The 16,988-nt window shown below is 45.7% G+C and overlaps 1 non-coding gene across 1 annotated transcript; it reads left to right on the plus strand.

The window, feature by feature from the left end:
- Positions 1-16,248: 16,248 nt before the first annotated feature.
- Positions 16,249-16,355, plus strand: LOC114388758. Its single transcript, XR_003661555.1, has one exon. It is a non-coding gene; the product is annotated as a small nucleolar RNA R71 (small nucleolar RNA).
- The last annotated feature ends 633 nt before the right edge of the window (positions 16,356-16,988 follow it).

Genomic DNA, 16,988 nt, shown 5'->3' on the forward strand with positions numbered 1-16,988 from the left:
TCTGGCCCAATGTGAAGGACCAACCCGCTCGCCAATCATGGAGGGGGAGCAGTTAATGCAGTTGAATCCGATAGGCCCCACAGGTCTAAACCGTTGAGAGATGTGGCAACCCTAGGAGGTTTATCTTTGAGGCCCTACAAAAGGGGGTGTAATTCCCCATAGTGGGGTGTAAGGAGGATTCCTGTCTGCTACATCCCGGCGAGAGCATGACATGGAGACGTGTTTGGAAGTAGAGGAATTGTTACAACGGATGATAGACCAAGGTCGACTAGAATCGGCATTGGAAGAAGAAGAGCAGCATATATGCATGCAATCTACGGAGGGGAGTGGTGTTGCGAAGCCAAACCCTTGGTGATTACTTCACTAAAAGTGTCAGCCTCGCAAAAAGCCCGGGCACCCTTAATGGCCAAACCTGTTCCTTTCCCGTACCAAAATAGTCACGCGGTCCCGTGGGAGATATACACCTCGGGGAGAAGGAAAGAAGAAGTCACTGACGTCAGCTCGCTGTCAGCTAAAGTAACAAATATCACGGGCTGAGCGGTGTGACCCGTAGTGGTCGTGTGTTCGCACCTCCGGACCTACCAGTCCAACCCGCCGACGTCAAAGGAAAGGAAAAGTGGTGGAGGAACAAGATGGCGAAGCACCCCACGCTTCGAAGTAAAGATATGCCAGCAAAGGGGCCCCCAGAGAAAAGGGATGGTAGAAAGGAGGTGTCGCTAGAGGAAGCCAGCGAGTTCCTTCGGATAATCAGCAGAGCGAATTCAAGGTTATCGAACAGCTCAACAAACCCGCGCTAGGGTCTCGCTGTTAGAGTTACTTATGAGCTCCGAGCCTCATCGGGCTCTGCTAGTAAAGTGCTGAACGAGGCTCACGTGGCCCAAGATATTTCGGTAGAAAGGTTTCGGAGGCTGGTCAACAATATCACTGCCAACAACTATCTTGCCTTCGCCGAAGAAGAATCCCCGCCGAGGAGAGGGCATAATAAGGCTTTACACGTATCAGTCAAGTGTATGGACCATATCGGGGCCAAGGTACTCATCGATAATGGTTCCAGTTTAAACGTGATGCCTAAGAGCACTTTGGACAAGTTACCATTCAATGCTTCCCATTTAAAACCAAGTTCAATGGTGGTTCGGGCTTCGACGGCACTCGTCGAGAGGTTAGGGGAGAGATCGATCTTCCCTGTACAGATAGGCCCTCACACCTGTCAAGTCACTTTCCAAATAATGGACATTAACCCACCTACAGTTGCCTGTTGGGACGCCCTTGGATCCACTCAGTGGGAGTTGTGCCTTCTACACTCCACCAAAAGCTGAAATTCGTAGTGGAGGGCACTTGGTCATCGTGTCAGGCGAGGAAGATATCTTGGTAAGCTGCCCATCCTCCATGCCTTATGTGGAAGCCGCAGAAGAATCGTTAGAAACCGCTTTCCAGTCTTTTGAGGTGGTCAGCATTTCCTCCGTGGACTCCCTCTTTGGGCAACCTTGTCTGTCCGATGCGGCGGTAATGATGGCCCGAGTTATGTTGGGGAACGGTTATGAAGCCGGGATGGGTTTAGGCAAAGACAATGGCGGCATAACTAGTCTGATAAAAACCCAAGGGAATCGTGGGAAGATGGTTTAGGCTATAAGCCCACTCAGGCGGACATGAAAAGAAGCATCGCGGGAAGGAAAGAACAGTGGTCAGAGCTCGCGCTGGAAACAAGAAAGTGAAGGAAACCCGCCCTGCCACATAAGTAAAAGCTTTATAAGTGCGGGTCTGGGAGACGAAGGTCAAGTGGTCGCGATATGTGAAGATGATGTTCCAAGTACTTTGGATTTGGTCCGACCACGGCCTCCTGACTTCCAGTTGGGAAATTGGCGGGTGAGGAACGCCCCGGCGTTTACGCAACAAGCATAATGTAAACCTTTACGGTTTTTAAAAGCTCTATAGTTGGGCCTAGGCTTTAGAGTTTTCATTTTGTTAAGGCTTTGTGTCTTTTGTCTTTGAATTTATAATACAAGGATCTTTCTTCATCTGTTTCCTGGTCTCTACCATTCTCATTCATTTGCATGTTTACTTCTTTTCTGAAACGGCAGATTCGATGACGAGTCCCCGAAGGTACTAATACCTGGGACCCGTCTATCAACTTCGAGCAAGAAATGAACCAAACGGAAAGAAGATGAAGAGAGATGAGGATGTGGGACTTCCTTCGGAACTAGAAAGAATGGTTGCCCATGAGGACCAAGAAATGGGGCCTCATCAAGAAGAAACAGAGCTATAGACTTAGGAATTGGCAGTGGAAAGAGGGAAGTAAAGATAGGTACAGCATTACGCACCTATCCGTGAAGAATTAATAACCCTGCTAAAAGACTACCAAGACATCTTTGCTTGGTCATACCAAGATATGCCGGTTTGAGTTCTGACATTGTGCAGCACGATTGCCTCTAAATCCCGGGTGTTCCCCAGTAAAACAGAAATTGAGGAGGATGAAACCCGAAACGTCCTTGAAGATAAAAGAAGAAGTGAAGAAGCAGTTTGACGCTGGTTTCTGGCCGTCGCTCGGTTATCCAGAATGGGTTGCCAACATCGTACCAGTTCCTAAAAAAGGTGGGAAAGTACGAATGTGTGTAGATTACCGGGACCTGAATCGGGCCAGTCCCAAGGACAATTTTCCGTTACCACACATGGATATCCTCGTAGATAACACGGCCAATTTCGCTTTATTTTCCTTCATGGATGGTTTCTCTGGTTACAATCAGATAAAGATGGCGCCCGAGGATATGGAAAAGACTACTTTCGTCACCCTGTGGGGAACGTTCTGTTACAAGGTGATGTCCTTTGGACTCAAGAACGCCGGGGCAACTTATCAATGGGCCATGGTAGCTTTGTTCCATGATATGATGCATCAAGAGATCGAGGTCTACGTGGACGACATAATTGCTAAATCTAAATCTGAGGAAGAACACCTTGTCAACCTGCGGAAGTTGTTCGAAAGGCTTAGAAATATCAATTAAGGTTGAACCCGCTAAGTGTACCTTTGGGGTCAAATCAGGGAAATTGCTTGGTTTCGTTGTAAGCCAGAAAGGGAATAGAGGTAGACCCCGAAAAAGTGAAGGCTATCCTTGAGATGCCAGAACCCCGTACAGAGAGGCAAGTCCGAGGTTTCCTGGGGCGCTTGAATTATATTGCCAGATTCATATCGCAGCTCACCGGCCATTTGCGAGCCGTTGTTTAAACTCTTGCGCAAAAACCAAACTGATCGGTGGAATGAGGATTGCCAAGAGGCTTTTGGAAGGATCAAAAAGTGCCTAATGAATCCTCCTGTGCTTATGCCACCAGTACCTGGAAGGCTCTCATTTTGTACATGACAATCTTGGACGAGTCAATGGGGTGTATGCTGGGGCAACACGACGAATCCGGGAAGAAAGAGCGCGCTGTTTACTACCTAAGTAAGAAGTTCACGACCTGTGAGATTAATTACTCCTTGCTCGAAAGAAGGTGTTGTGCTTTAGTATGGGCGTCCTCGCCTAAGGCAGTACATGCTAGGCCATACTACCTGGTTGATATCCAAAATGGACCCGGTTAAGTACATCTTTGAAAAGCAGCTCTCACAGGACGAATCGCCCGGTGGCAAGTCTTGCTATCTGAGTTTGATATAGTCTACGTCACCCAAAAGGCGATAAAAGGAAGCGCTTTGGCAGATTATTTGGCTCAACAGCCTCTTAACGACTACCAGCCCATGCATGGGAATTCCCGGATGAGGACATCATGGCCTTGTTCGAGGAAAGGTTGGACGAAGATCGGGACAAATGGACTGTATGGTTTGACGGAGCGTCAAACATTCTAGGTCATGGCGTTGGGGCAGTGTTGATCTCTTCGGACAATCAATGTGTACCTTTCACACAGCCAGGCTAGGATTCGACTGCAACCAACACCATGGCCGAATATGAAGCATGTGCCCTAGCCGTCCAGAGCAGCAATTGACGCCGATGTCAAACTACTCAAGGTGTACGGCGACTCAGCGTTGGTAATCCATCAGCGTGAGAGGGGAATGGGAAACTAGAGATCCCAAGCTGATACCCTACAAAGCCTACATCAAGGAGTTGGCTGAGACTTTCGATGAGATCTCCTTCCATCATGTTCCCCGCGAGGAAATCAAATGGCGGATGCACTTGCTACATTGGCATCTATGTTCCAGCTAACACCACGGGGACCTACCCTACATTGAATTTCAGTGTCGTGGCAAACCCGCACATTGTTGCCAAGTGGAAGAGGAACGGGACGGAAAGCCCTGGTATTACGACATCAAGCGATATGTCGAAAGCAAAGAATACCCGCAGAGATTGCCGACAACGATAAAGGACATTGAGGAGGTTGGCAGCCAGTTTCTTTCATGAGCGGAGGCACATGTATGAGGAATCACGACCTGACACTCCTGCGATGTGTGGATGCCAAGGAGGCAAATCACATGATCGAGGAAGTCCATGAGGGCTCGTTTGGAACGCACGCCAACGGGCATGCTATGGCCAGGAAGATCTTAGAGCAGGTTATTACTGGCTTACCATGGAAAGTGATTGTTGTGTCCATGTGAGGAAGTGCCACAAATGTCAAGCATTCGCAGATAATACAATGCCCCACCACATCCTCTGAATGTCATGTCCGCCCCTTGGCCTTTCTCCATGTGGGGAATAGATGTCATCGGGGCCATTGAGCCCAAGGCCTCGAATGGTCATCGCTTCACCTCGTAGCGATAGATTATTTCACCAAGTGGGTCGAGGCGGCTTCATATACCAATGTCACGAGGAATGTGGTGTCAGGTTCATTAAGAAAGAGATCATCTGCCGATATGGTTTTGCCAAGGAAGATTATCACGAAAACGGCACCAAACCTGAATAATAAGATGATGGCAGAAATGTGTCCTCTTGGAAAGTCAGCCATCCGGCATCCATTAGATGTTGGACCTTGTATTTAAGGGCCAAGCATTTTTCGATGGAATGCCCCGGGGCACCCCCATGGTACTTGCAAGTTGCATTAGGGTCATACCACTTCGGGAAAGGGGGTTCGAAGACCCTTCCGGGAGTTACCACGGCCAAATGACTGGCGATGAGGATGGTAGAAGATCTTCGTACGTCATCGGGAGCGGGGTGAATTCCGGCAATGGCCTTGGAGGGAAGTTCCTTGTCGTGTTGGAATTACCGGCCGGTCGAGCCGCGTTCGGAGTTGGAACTTGGGGAGCTTCCCTCTGGGTGGGTGCCTTAGGCTGCACGGGTGTTGAACTAGAGGCGTTCCCAACATGAGCCGAGAAGCTTGGGTGATGTTGCGCGTACTGATGGGTACCATGAGGTGTTTGCTGGGGTTTACCCATGCGGGTGTTGAAGAGACGGCATGGGCATCTCCTTCCTTCCTTTTTGCCCCTGTTGCCCCGATTCTTTTGGCGTTCACGTTTGTGGAGGAAACGTGATCAAACTTTCTTCTCTTCAATCCAACCTCGATTCTTTCCCCGGCAAACACCAGATCCGCAAAGCTGGACGGCATGTAACCCACTAGCTTCTCATAGTAGAACACTGGCAGAGTGTCTACCATCATGGTGATCATCTCTCTCTCAACCATGGGAGGAGCTACTTGTGCCGCCAAATCCCTCCATCGCTGCGCGTATTCTTTAAAGGTTTCACCCTCTTTCTTGAACATATTCTGCAGTTGAGTACGGTCCGGAGCCATATCAGAATTGTACTGATACTGCCTTAGGAAGGCGGTAATCAGATCCTTCCAAGTGCGGATACGGGAAGCTTCCAAATTAGTGTACCACACTACCGCAGCTCCGGCCAAGCTATCCTGAAAGAAGTGTATCAACAGCTTTTCATCTTTAGAATGGGCGCCCATCTTACGGCAGTTCATTTTGAGGTGGTTTTTGGGACAAGTCGTCCCTTTATACTTGTCGAAGTCCGGCACTTTGAACTTCGGGGGAATAACAACATCGGGTACTAAGCAAAGATCCGTCATGTCTGCAAACGGATAGTCCCCAAATCCTTCCACAGCCCTCAATCTTTCCTCAAGGAGATCGAGCTTCCTCCTTTCTTCAGTTGCCGGGGGCGGCCCTTCCATAGACAAAACTATTGGCGATGCTGCGAGGTTGGGTTGGGGCAACGTGCCTGGTGCCGGCCCTTCGGGGATCGGGGGATAAAACTCGACATCCCTCCGAGCATAATCTTGAGGGTCTTTATGGACTTCGTCGGGCTGCTGAGGAGGCTCTTTTTCATGGACGGGAGAAGCAATGTGGCCCGCATCTTCTTGCAAGATGGGTGGTGAATAGTTGGGCGGCAATCCATAAGGGTAAGCCGCTCGGTTGTATCCCAGGTGAGGGCTGCCATCGTGCCCCAGTGTGTCCCTTCCCCGTCCTACTATGTTTGAGGGAGGATGGTGCGTAGTTGCCAAGGGAGTCGGGTCTGCTTCGGCAGCCGAACTGACAGCGCGGCGGTGGCCGCGTTCTTCTCTATGAGCTGCTTCATACTTAACATGGCCTCCATCATGGAGGCCATTTGTTCTTTCAGAGCCGACATGTCGGCTTTCATCTGTTCCTGCGTCTCCTCTTGATCACCCATCGTTCTAGATTTGGATCTGGTGCGATAGGGATCCCTTGCGGCGCGTTTAGTTATGGTGTTTTCCCTAAAAAACCAAACGTGAGGAGTGGGTAAAGAAAGAAAATGCATGCTAGAGATGAGATGTAGGAGTGATTTGATTTGCACAAGCTTTTTGGAGTAGAAACATGGGACCAACTCATTTTATTTCAAAAAAAGAAATCATATCTAGTCAAGGTCTGAGAGACCATACAAGTTTCTTAACGATTTCTAATTATGTGGGCCATTAAGTCTATCATATGCTGACAATAGCCGAGAAGCCCATGAATCTCTTCGGGGGCGGAGTAGGTGTCTGCCATCGCCTTGGCCTTGGCTAACAATCGGGGAAGTTCTTGACTCCCGTTCAAGGTAAGAGCAAACCGCTCCATCCACATGGTTGCCTCTTGGTGTAAAGAGTCGATCACCCTTCCTCTAGCCTCTTTTTCCGCATATACTTGAGCATACTCATCCGCGATTCTATGCTCGTGGGCCGTGGCTAGACCTAACTCTTCTTCGTACTTGGCGATGATAGCTAACATGTTGGTCTCCGTCTCGCATAGACGCTGAGACAAGCTTCTTTTGGACCTTGAACAAGCAATCAACTCCTCTTTCAGAACCATGCTATGTGCTCGCGACTGGTCCCTTTCTTCCCTTCGCAACTTGAGTTCATTATTGCTACCCCATAGCGCTCCGCGAAATTTGTTCCGGCCATACTCTTCCTTGCGAGCCCTCTTGGTCTCTTGTTCAAGGGCTCTTGCGGTAATTGCATTCTCTTCCCGTAACCCGGCACACTCCTTCCGAACGTGTGTAGCGGCCAACTTGAACTTCTCCTTGGCAAGTTTTGCCTTTCCTAACTCGCTTTTGAGAGCTTGGACTTCTTCGTCCTCTTCCGGTGCTTCAAAATTCTCTTCACTGACGACTTTTAACTTGGTGAGCCAATCTAAACCTCGTATGCGAACTTTCAGCCATTCGTGGTACCCACCAATGATGCCATTACGAATGCCTCTAAGCTCTTGATCTTTCCTTAACGGGGTTTCCCATGCCTTATGGATTCTTGGTATAGTCTTGGAATTTTGTGCGCCGAAATCCCTCACAAGGAAAGGAGACATGCTTTCTTCCGTCGGTGCTCCCCTCATGGGGTACCCTAGTTGTCTTATAGCGAGTGCGGGATTGTAGTTAATACAACCCCTCGTTCCTACCAGCGGAATGTTTGGGTATCTTCCACATGAGAAAAGGACTCCTTCTTTTCCTTCCTTCCATCGGGGGAACCAACTGATTGTTCTACCTCCTATCCCGGCCAAGAGCTGGTCCCAATCTATTCTCCTCTTTTCAGTACATGAGCGATGGCTCAGGAGCGGACATGGATGTCTTGTGTCTTGTTGGAACAAGTGTGAAACCAACCAAACACAGAGGGCGGGTAAGCAACAGATGATCCGTGCGCTACTCTTTTCGCACCTTCGGTCAAATGTGTCAAATAGATCTGCCAAGACAGCTACCACCGGACTTTCCTTGCTATGGTGGTAGGCAAGGAAAGCGTCGATTGCTGCTAGGTCTATCAAACCATCCACGTTTGGAAAGAGGACGACCCCAAAAATTAGCAAAGCTAACACATCCATAAACGGGACCCAGTCTCCTTGATTGGCCATACCCCTCGCCTTGTCTTCTAGGTACTTCTGTGGCAGGCCCGCTATGCCGTTCCGAGTCTGTTTTATGCGGCCCAAACCTCTGGCTGAATCCTTGACCACAGTTGCAATTCTGCTCAAAGAGGGGAGACACCCGGAGGAAAGATATGGTTTCCTTCCCCCGAGAGGACATCCTAGAATTTCCTCAAATTCTTCAATGGTTGGTACTAATTGGAAGTCCCCGAATGTGAAGCATCTCAAGGGCTGGTCGTAGTATTGGGTAAGTGATGCAATGGCTTCTATGGACACCTCTGCTATGGTCAACTCTAAGATCTTTCCGTAAGTCTTGCGGAAGGCTTGCATTTGGAGGGGTTCCATCAACCGCCCTAATTCCTTGATGCTGGTGGTATCTGGGCTTTTGACCTTGACTTGGTAGAACCTCTTGCTGATTTGATTTGTTCCCATGCTTACTAAAGTGAGATAAAAGCTGGTGCAAATCAAAACTCCGATATCTCATGGGTGGAATGGATGAATGCATGATGGAATGCATATGACACAGATACAATCTAGGAATGCGGGGGTCCGGGGAATTCGTCCCCTTCTTAGATACGACGTCTAGGGGTAGCAAAATGCCCCAACGCACTTTTTTAAGAAGGCGACACGGACCCTCCGTTGGTTTGTTTACAGTAGGGATCAAGAAGAACCCATATGCAATGCCTATGCAAAAGACACAATGCGGGAATGTACACAGTATGACAATATTTACCGAACATAAGCAAAAGGGTATATGATACTCATGCATGGCAGTGTGAAAGATGGCACGCAGCGTGTTTGCTCCGTGCCCCTATTTAAGGGACCTATAAGGGAGAGAACTAACTAGGCTTTTAGCAATAAACCCCAAGGTAGTTATATCTCTCTTGATGGTTTCTAGAGGTATCATCCCCTTTGAAGAACATATTGCAGCAGTAGGGACTACTAGCAACAATAAGTTTTCAAAGAGAAAAGCTCTAGATGAGGGTTCACTGTAATCAAGCAAGTCGGAGACCTAGCATGATCACAGATTCACCTCCACTCCTTATGTTCCCATGAACCCGGGTATAGGGCCCTTTTTCACTCACAGTGTGTGCAAAAAGTGTTAGTGTTTGTGTGCATCAAATGAATAAATATTTACCTCATGCATACATTCTAAAACACACTAAAAGCAACAAATAGTTTATATACACAAGAACATAATGAAAGGAAACCAACAAGGGGTAAGTCACGGTAAAACATTGCACAAAAAAATGGCCTAACTCTCAAAAAACAGTCCCCAGTGGAGTCGCCAACTGTCGCAACCTACCCTTCGACGGGAGGGCGACGCGAGACTCGCGGGATGCGTGTTCCACGAAAGGAATACGCGCGGAGTCGCCACCAACGTTTATTTGAGGAAAACGTCGGAAAAACCGGAAAAGACGCGATCTACGAACTTTTTAGTGAAAGGTTCGGGAGTTGTATTTACGCACGGGGAAGGTATTAGCACCCCACACGCCCGTCCCAAGGGACGACAGCCTTTAATCGAATGTGCAAACATGGCTTTGATTTTTATGTTCCCTTTTATGTTCTTATATCCTTTATACCCTTTTTATATTTTTTCTTTTTTATGGTCGACAAGGGTGTTTCCCTTTGCTCCTACGTATTCCTCAATTTGGGATGAGAAAATCAGACCTACGTAGTTCTTTCGGAACAAAGTGTTTGGTTAAGTTGTTTTTGTCTTTTTTGCAAAATATGTTTTTATTGAACAAAAGGTCATTTAAGGTGTTGGACCATTAAACGGTCTTTTGATTTTGGAAGATGAGAAACGTTAAGGCGTTGGACCATTAACGATCTCTTGTTTTTGAAAGGAGAGAAACGTTAAGGCATTGGACCATTAACGATCTCTTATTTTTGAAAGGAGAGAAACGTTAAGGGATCGGACCATTAACGATCTCTTGGGGTGGTCGACAAAAGCGGGGCTTTTGCTCCTACGTATCCTCAATGAGGAACTCAGACCTACGTAGTTCTTTCTTATCAAGTGATTCTTTTTTATTTTAAGAGGTGATCATTTTAAGGTGTTGGACCTTAAAAATGATCCATTTTACTTAGTGAGAAATTGAAATGACAAACTTCAAAAGCCTATTTTTGTGGACGAGCTTGACTAGGCGAGTTGATTTTAGCCTTAATTTCACTTTAGTTATTAATCAATTCGATTAAGAATGAGAAATCCCAAAGAGAAAACGTCCGATTGATTTTCCGCTTTATTTTACTAAAAAGATATTTTTGATTATTATATTATTTTTTACCTCTTTTTGATTTCCAACGTGGTTACGGCGTGACCGAACGGTCGGAATTGATTTTAACCGAAGTTAATGGATAATACAATTCAAACGTTCGGTGGAAATTTATTTTATTTTTAAGTTAAGCGAGAAATGACTTAAGTAAAATGGCTTAAGTACGTCAACAGGGGGTATAAAAAGTAAACAAAACGAGAATAGAAATGCACGAAACACAATGTGGACCACTACGGGTACATAGAATGAATCGAAAAGCTTGGTTCGAGGTACTTACCCGTTGAAGATCGAAGAACGATGAAGAACGAATGAAGAACGTCGAAGAACGGTTGAAACCTTTGCGAGATTCCTCACGGAAAACGTTACGGAAACGTTTCGGAAGCGCCTCGGCTTAGATTTTCTTCACGGAAACAATTTTTCCAAGCAAATTCCAAAGAGAGAGAAGAGCCTAAGGGGCTGGGATCCCTTTTCTTCTTGCATTCCTCCCCTATTTATAGCAAAATAGGGGAGGTGGTTGCCGCCCAGCTCGCCCAGGCGAGCAGGGTTGCTTCCTCCAGAAGCAACCGCCTTCTGGAGGAATCTTCTGGAGGGCCCAAATGGGCCTGGGTGCTATTTGCACCCCCATTTTTACTAAGTACACCCCCTCTGCTGTTTTTTTGGTGATTCTTTTTTCGTAAAGTTACGGAAACTTACGAATTTCGTAACGATACTTGTTTTCTTTCCGTAATGTTACGGAACCTTGCGGATTACATAATCATCCCCTTTTTGACTTACGGAATGTTACGGAACCTCACTTAATTATGCAACGATGCTTCCTTTTGATTTCCGATGTGTCACGGAAACTTACGGATTGTGCATCAACATTTTTTTGGTTTTTCGGCATGTCCTGGAATTTCATAAATTGCCTAATGATGGGTGCCAAGCACCTCACAAGGACCAAAGAATGGTCGCATGTCATCAAGCAAAGGTCCCCGGACGAAATTAGGGTATGACAGTTGCCCCTCTTTACTTGTCTTTTATTGAAGATAAAAGAAAAGTAAAGATAAGACACTAATTTCGTCCCTCTCGATTTGACGAGAGTCGCGGGTGACCATAAAATCTCCACATGCAAATGACTTGTTGTTCCCAGAATTTCACAAATTGCCTAATGATGGGTGCCAAGCACCTCACAAGGACCAAAGAATGGTCGCATGTCATCAAGCAAAGGTCCCCGAAAATCAGTGTATGACACTAATTTCGCTCCTCTCGGTTGACGAGAGTCGCGGGCGACCATGAAATTTCCGCATGTAAATGACTTTGTTGTTCCCGGAGGAACAAAAGGTGCAGAAGACTGTGTCAGCCCCTGCATGCTATCAAGCGTTCTGTCTTACAGATAGCAAAAGAATGGGTGCGAATAACCATAAGGTATCTCCGCGTATCATGTGTACCACCCCATACTTTTTAAGCAGGGCATGCATTGTTCTGTTGCAAAAATGGGTTCCTTGATCACTAACAATTGCTTTAGGTACTCCAAACCTGCAGAACAGATTAGACCTGACAAAATCTGCAACAACTTTAGCATCATTAGTTCTAGTGGGTTTGGCTTCCACCCATTTTGAAACATAGTCTGCAAGAAGAATGTAAACATAACCAAAAGAGACAGGAAAAGGGCCCATGAAATCTATACCCCAGACATCAAACACCTCACAGAATAGCATAGGTTGCTGAGGCATTTGTTGTCGCCATGTAAGTGTATTTCCTGCTCTTTGACACTGCTCACAAGTGCTGCAGATCTTCCACGCATCTTTAAAGATGGTGGGCCAATAAAAACCACAATCAAGCACTTTGGAGCTGTCCTTTGAACACCCAGATGACCTCCCGGTGCGGAAGAATGACAGAACTGCAGGACTGAGTCAGTCTCATGATCTGAAATGCACCGTCTAATGACCTGATCACTGCACAATTTCCACAAGTAAGGGTCATCCCAAATAAAATGCTTAGCATCACTTTTAATTTTATCTTTTTGGGCCTTAGATGCTAAGGGAGGAAAAACAGAAGCAACTAAATAATTGACAATGTTAGCAAACCAGGGAGTAGAAAGAGAGTCAGAAATACTATACAGTGTATACATATGATCATCCGGGAAATCAACCCGAATAGGTGAGTCTGCATCAGATACACGTTCGATCCGACTCAAATGATCAACAACTAGATTTTGTGCTCCGCTCCTATCACGGATCTCCAAGTCAAACTCTTGGAGCCAGAGCATCCATCGGATCAACCTAGGCTTAGAATCAGCCTTCTTCAACAAGTACTTTAGAGCTGCATGGTCAGTGTAAACAATAATGCGGGTACCAAGCAAATAAGATCGAAATTTTTCAAGAGCAAAAACTGTGGCTAGAAGCTCTTTCTCAGTAGTAGTATAATTCGCTTGGGCTGCATCTAAAGTCCTATAAGCATAATATATCACCCTGGGCAATTTATCAATTTTCTGAGCAAGGACAGCCCCCAATGCATAATTTGATGCATCACACATAAGCTGAAAAGGGGCTGTCCAATCGGGTGCCTGGATGATGGGGGTGGTAGTCAGCGCTCTTTCGAGGCAATCAAAAGCCTCTTTGCATCTGTCATTAAAGTCAAACTCCACCTCCTTTTGCAACAAGTTGGACAATGGAAGGGCTATTTTGCTAAAATCCCTTATAAAGCGCCTGTAGAATCCTGCATGACCAAGAAAAGATCGCACCTCTCGCACACAAGAAGGGTAAGGCAATTGTGAAATAACAAAATTTTTTGCAGGATCTACTTCAATACCCTTATTGGAAATAATGTGGCCTAAAACTATACCTTGCTCAACCATAAAATGACATTTTTCAAAATTTAGAACAAGGTTAGTTTCAATGCATCTATTCAAAACATTTTCCAAACTATTCAAACAACCATCAAAAGAGGATCCATATACAGTGAAATCATCCATAAACACCTCTATGCAATTTTCTAAAAAATCACTGAAAATACTAATCATGCACCGCTGGAAGGTACCAGGGGCATTGCACAGGCCGAAAGGCATCCTCCTATAGGCAAAAGTGCCGAAGGGGCAGGTGAATGTGGTCTTTTCCTGATCCTCAAGAGCAATAGTAATTTGCATATGACCAGAAAAACCATCAAGGAAACAGTAGTGGGATTTACCTGCCAGGCGTTCAAGCATCTGGTCAATGAATGGCAGCGGAAAATGGTCCTTTTTGGTAACCTGGTTCAGCCTCCTATAGTCAATGCAGACTCTCCAACTGTTCTGCACCCGAGTAGGAATTAGCTCCTCCTTCTCATTTTTTATCACTGTGAGGCCGGTCTTCCTCGGGACTACCTGGACGAGACTCACCCATTGGTTGTCGGAGATAGGATAAATGATTCCAGCTTGCAAAAGCTTGGTTATCTCCTTCTTCACTACATCAAGAATCACCGGGTTGAGTCTTCTCTGTGGCTGTCTTACTGGTTTAGCTCCATCCTCTAAATTTATTCGATGCATACATGTGGATGGGCTAATACCAGGAATGTCCGCCAAGGTCCAGCCAATAGCCTTCTTATGCTTCTTGAGAACTGACAACAACTTCTCCTCTTGCTCATCAGCAAGGGAGGCAGATATAATCACTGGAAAACTCTTGCTATCATCCAAGTAAGCGTATTTTAAATTTGATGGCAAAGGCTTCAACTCTGGTGTGGTCGGTTGGACAGTGGTAGCAGGAGATGGTTTCTCAGCCTTTACCTCATAAAGAAAGTCAGAGGTATGTGTACTTCCTGAAACATGGTTAGTCTTATCTGACTCTATAAAATCAATCTCAAGAGGTAAAACATCACCACCAGGCATGCAATCAATATCACTCTCAGATTCACTCTCAGCATCAAATTCAGACATATGATCAAGTACAATTTCAGACTCAATGCATGAAGAGTGAGAGGCATGCAGATTAGAATAAAGATCAGTCATGTATTCATCAACAACATGGTCAATTATTTCAGCACGAAATACAGAAAGATCTTCAAATGGGTATTTCATAGCATCCAGAATATTAAAATGAACAGTTATCACCAAACTCCATGGACAGTGTGCCTGCATAAACATCTATCTTAGTTCTAGCAGTTTTCATAAAGGGTCTGCCTAGAATGATGGGAACTGATCCTTGAGAAAATCCATCTTCCATATTCAAAATATAAAAATCAACAGGGAAAATCAGTTCACCAACTCTAACTAAGACATCTTCAATGAAACCAACAGGGTAGGCAACACTTCTATTAGCTAAATGAATTACCACATCAGTTGACTGCAAGGGGCCTAGAGATAGAGAATTAAAAATAGACAGAGGCATAACACTAACAGAAGCTCCTAAATCTAGCATGGCATTGTCAAACTTACTATTCCCTATGATACAAGGTATGCTGAATGTACCTGGATCTTTGCATTTTTCAGGAATTTGAGGAACAGATTTACCAATCACTGCGGAGACATTTATGCCCATGCTAATCCGTTCACTTCCTTTAAGCTTCCGCTTATTAGTGCACAGCTCCTTCAAGAATTTGGCATATCTTGGAATTTGCTTTATTGCATCCAACAGAGGTATGTTTACCTCTACTTTTCTAAACGTTTCCAAGATCTCTTTCTCTGCCTCTTCCATTTTTTTGTTGGAAACTGCTCTTAGAGGGAATGGAAGAGGGGGAATGTGCTACTTCTGCAAATCAGAATTACCTGTGGAAGAAGATTCACCTGCACATAAATTGTTAGGTAAATTTTTGTCATCACCTTTTTCTGGAGTAGAGTGAAGTTTGGCAGGTTCATTTGCAGATGAGGAAGGTGCTACGGGTTGAGGTCCTTGACACTGCTTTCCCGACCTCAATGAAATGGCACTGACATTTTTGGGATTTTGGACAGCTTGAGAAGGCAGCTTGTCAGAATTCAGGGATTGTTGTTGATTCAATTGGGTAGCCAATGGTCCTATCTGATTGGTTAAGCTCTGAATGGAGGCTCTGGTCTCTTGCTGAAACTGCATGTTCTGCATAGTCATTTGCCTCACAAGTTCTTCAAGGGAAGGTTGTGGAGGGGCCTCAACTGTTGGCTGTTTCTGGGGTTGTTGCTGTTGTTGGATTAGTGGAGGAATGTATGGTCTGCTTGGGCCAGCAGCATTTTGGAAGGAAGGAGCAGGCTGCTGTTGTTGTTGCTAAGGGCTGGACCATCTGAGGATAGGGTGATTCCTCCATCCAGGGTTGTATCTGTTGCTGGAGAGGTCATAATTGTTCTACTGTGGTTGATTTTGCTGCTGAGGTTGAGGAGGTCTATTGTAAATATTTGCAGCATAAGCTTCAGGCTGCTCAATCACTCCAGGTTGCTGCATGGAAGGGCAAAGGTCTGTATGGTGGTCAGCAGAGGAGCACAAACCATAAACCCTTGCAACAGGTACAGATTTCTGATTCAAGGCCAGCTGGGTTACCAAGTTAACCAATGCATCCAGTTTGCCTTCAAGCTTCTTAGTCTCAGATGATGCAACTGAGTTTGTAGCTACCTCATGAACTCCTCTAATAACTATGGCATCATTTCTGGCGCTAAACTGCTGAGAGTTGGAAGCCATCTTCTCAATTAAATTTCTAGCTTCAGCAGGAGTCATGTCTCCAAGGGCTCCACCACTGGCAGCATCTATCATACTTCTCTCCATATTACTGAGTCCTTCATAAAAATATTGGAGAAGAAGCTGCTCTGAAATCTGATGGTGAGGGCAACTGGCGCATAGTTATTTAAATTGCTCCCAGTACTCATACAGGCTCTCTCCACTGAGTTGTCTAATACCTGAGATATCCTTCCTGATGGCTGTGGTCCTGGAAGCAGGGAAATTTTTTTCTAAGAATACTCTCTTAAGGTCGTCCCAGCTCGTGATGGACCTTGGAGCAAGGTAATACAGCCAGTCCTTTGCCACTCCCTCTAATGAATGAGGAAAAGCCTTCAGAAATATGTGATCCTCTTGGACATCTGGGGGTTTCATGGTGGAGCAGACAATATGAAATTCCTTTAAATGTTTGTGTGGGTCTTCACCTGCAAGGCCATGAAACTTTGGAAGCAAATGAATCAGTCCAGTTTTAAAAACATATGGGACATCCTCATCAGGGTATTGGATGCACAAGCTTTCGTAGGTGAAATCAGGTGCAGCCATTTCCCTTAGAGTCCTCTCATGGGGTGGAGGTTGTGCCATGTTCTCAGAATGTGCAAAATCAGAATGCTCAGAATCAGAATGCTCAAAATTATAATGCTCAAGATCAGGATGTTCAAAATCACCAACAACAGAATGCACAGATTCACCAGTAATGGAATGCTCAGAATGATCAAAAGGTATAAAATGATGCCTAACTAATCTATGAAATGTCCTATCTATCTCAGGATCAAAGGGTTGTAAGTCAGATGGATTGCCTCTAGTCATACACTACATTCAGCATGCACACAACTAGTT

This window comes from Glycine soja, chromosome 15, assembly GCF_004193775.1.
Source record: "Glycine soja cultivar W05 chromosome 15, ASM419377v2, whole genome shotgun sequence".
Taxonomy (NCBI): domain Eukaryota; kingdom Viridiplantae; phylum Streptophyta; class Magnoliopsida; order Fabales; family Fabaceae; genus Glycine; species Glycine soja.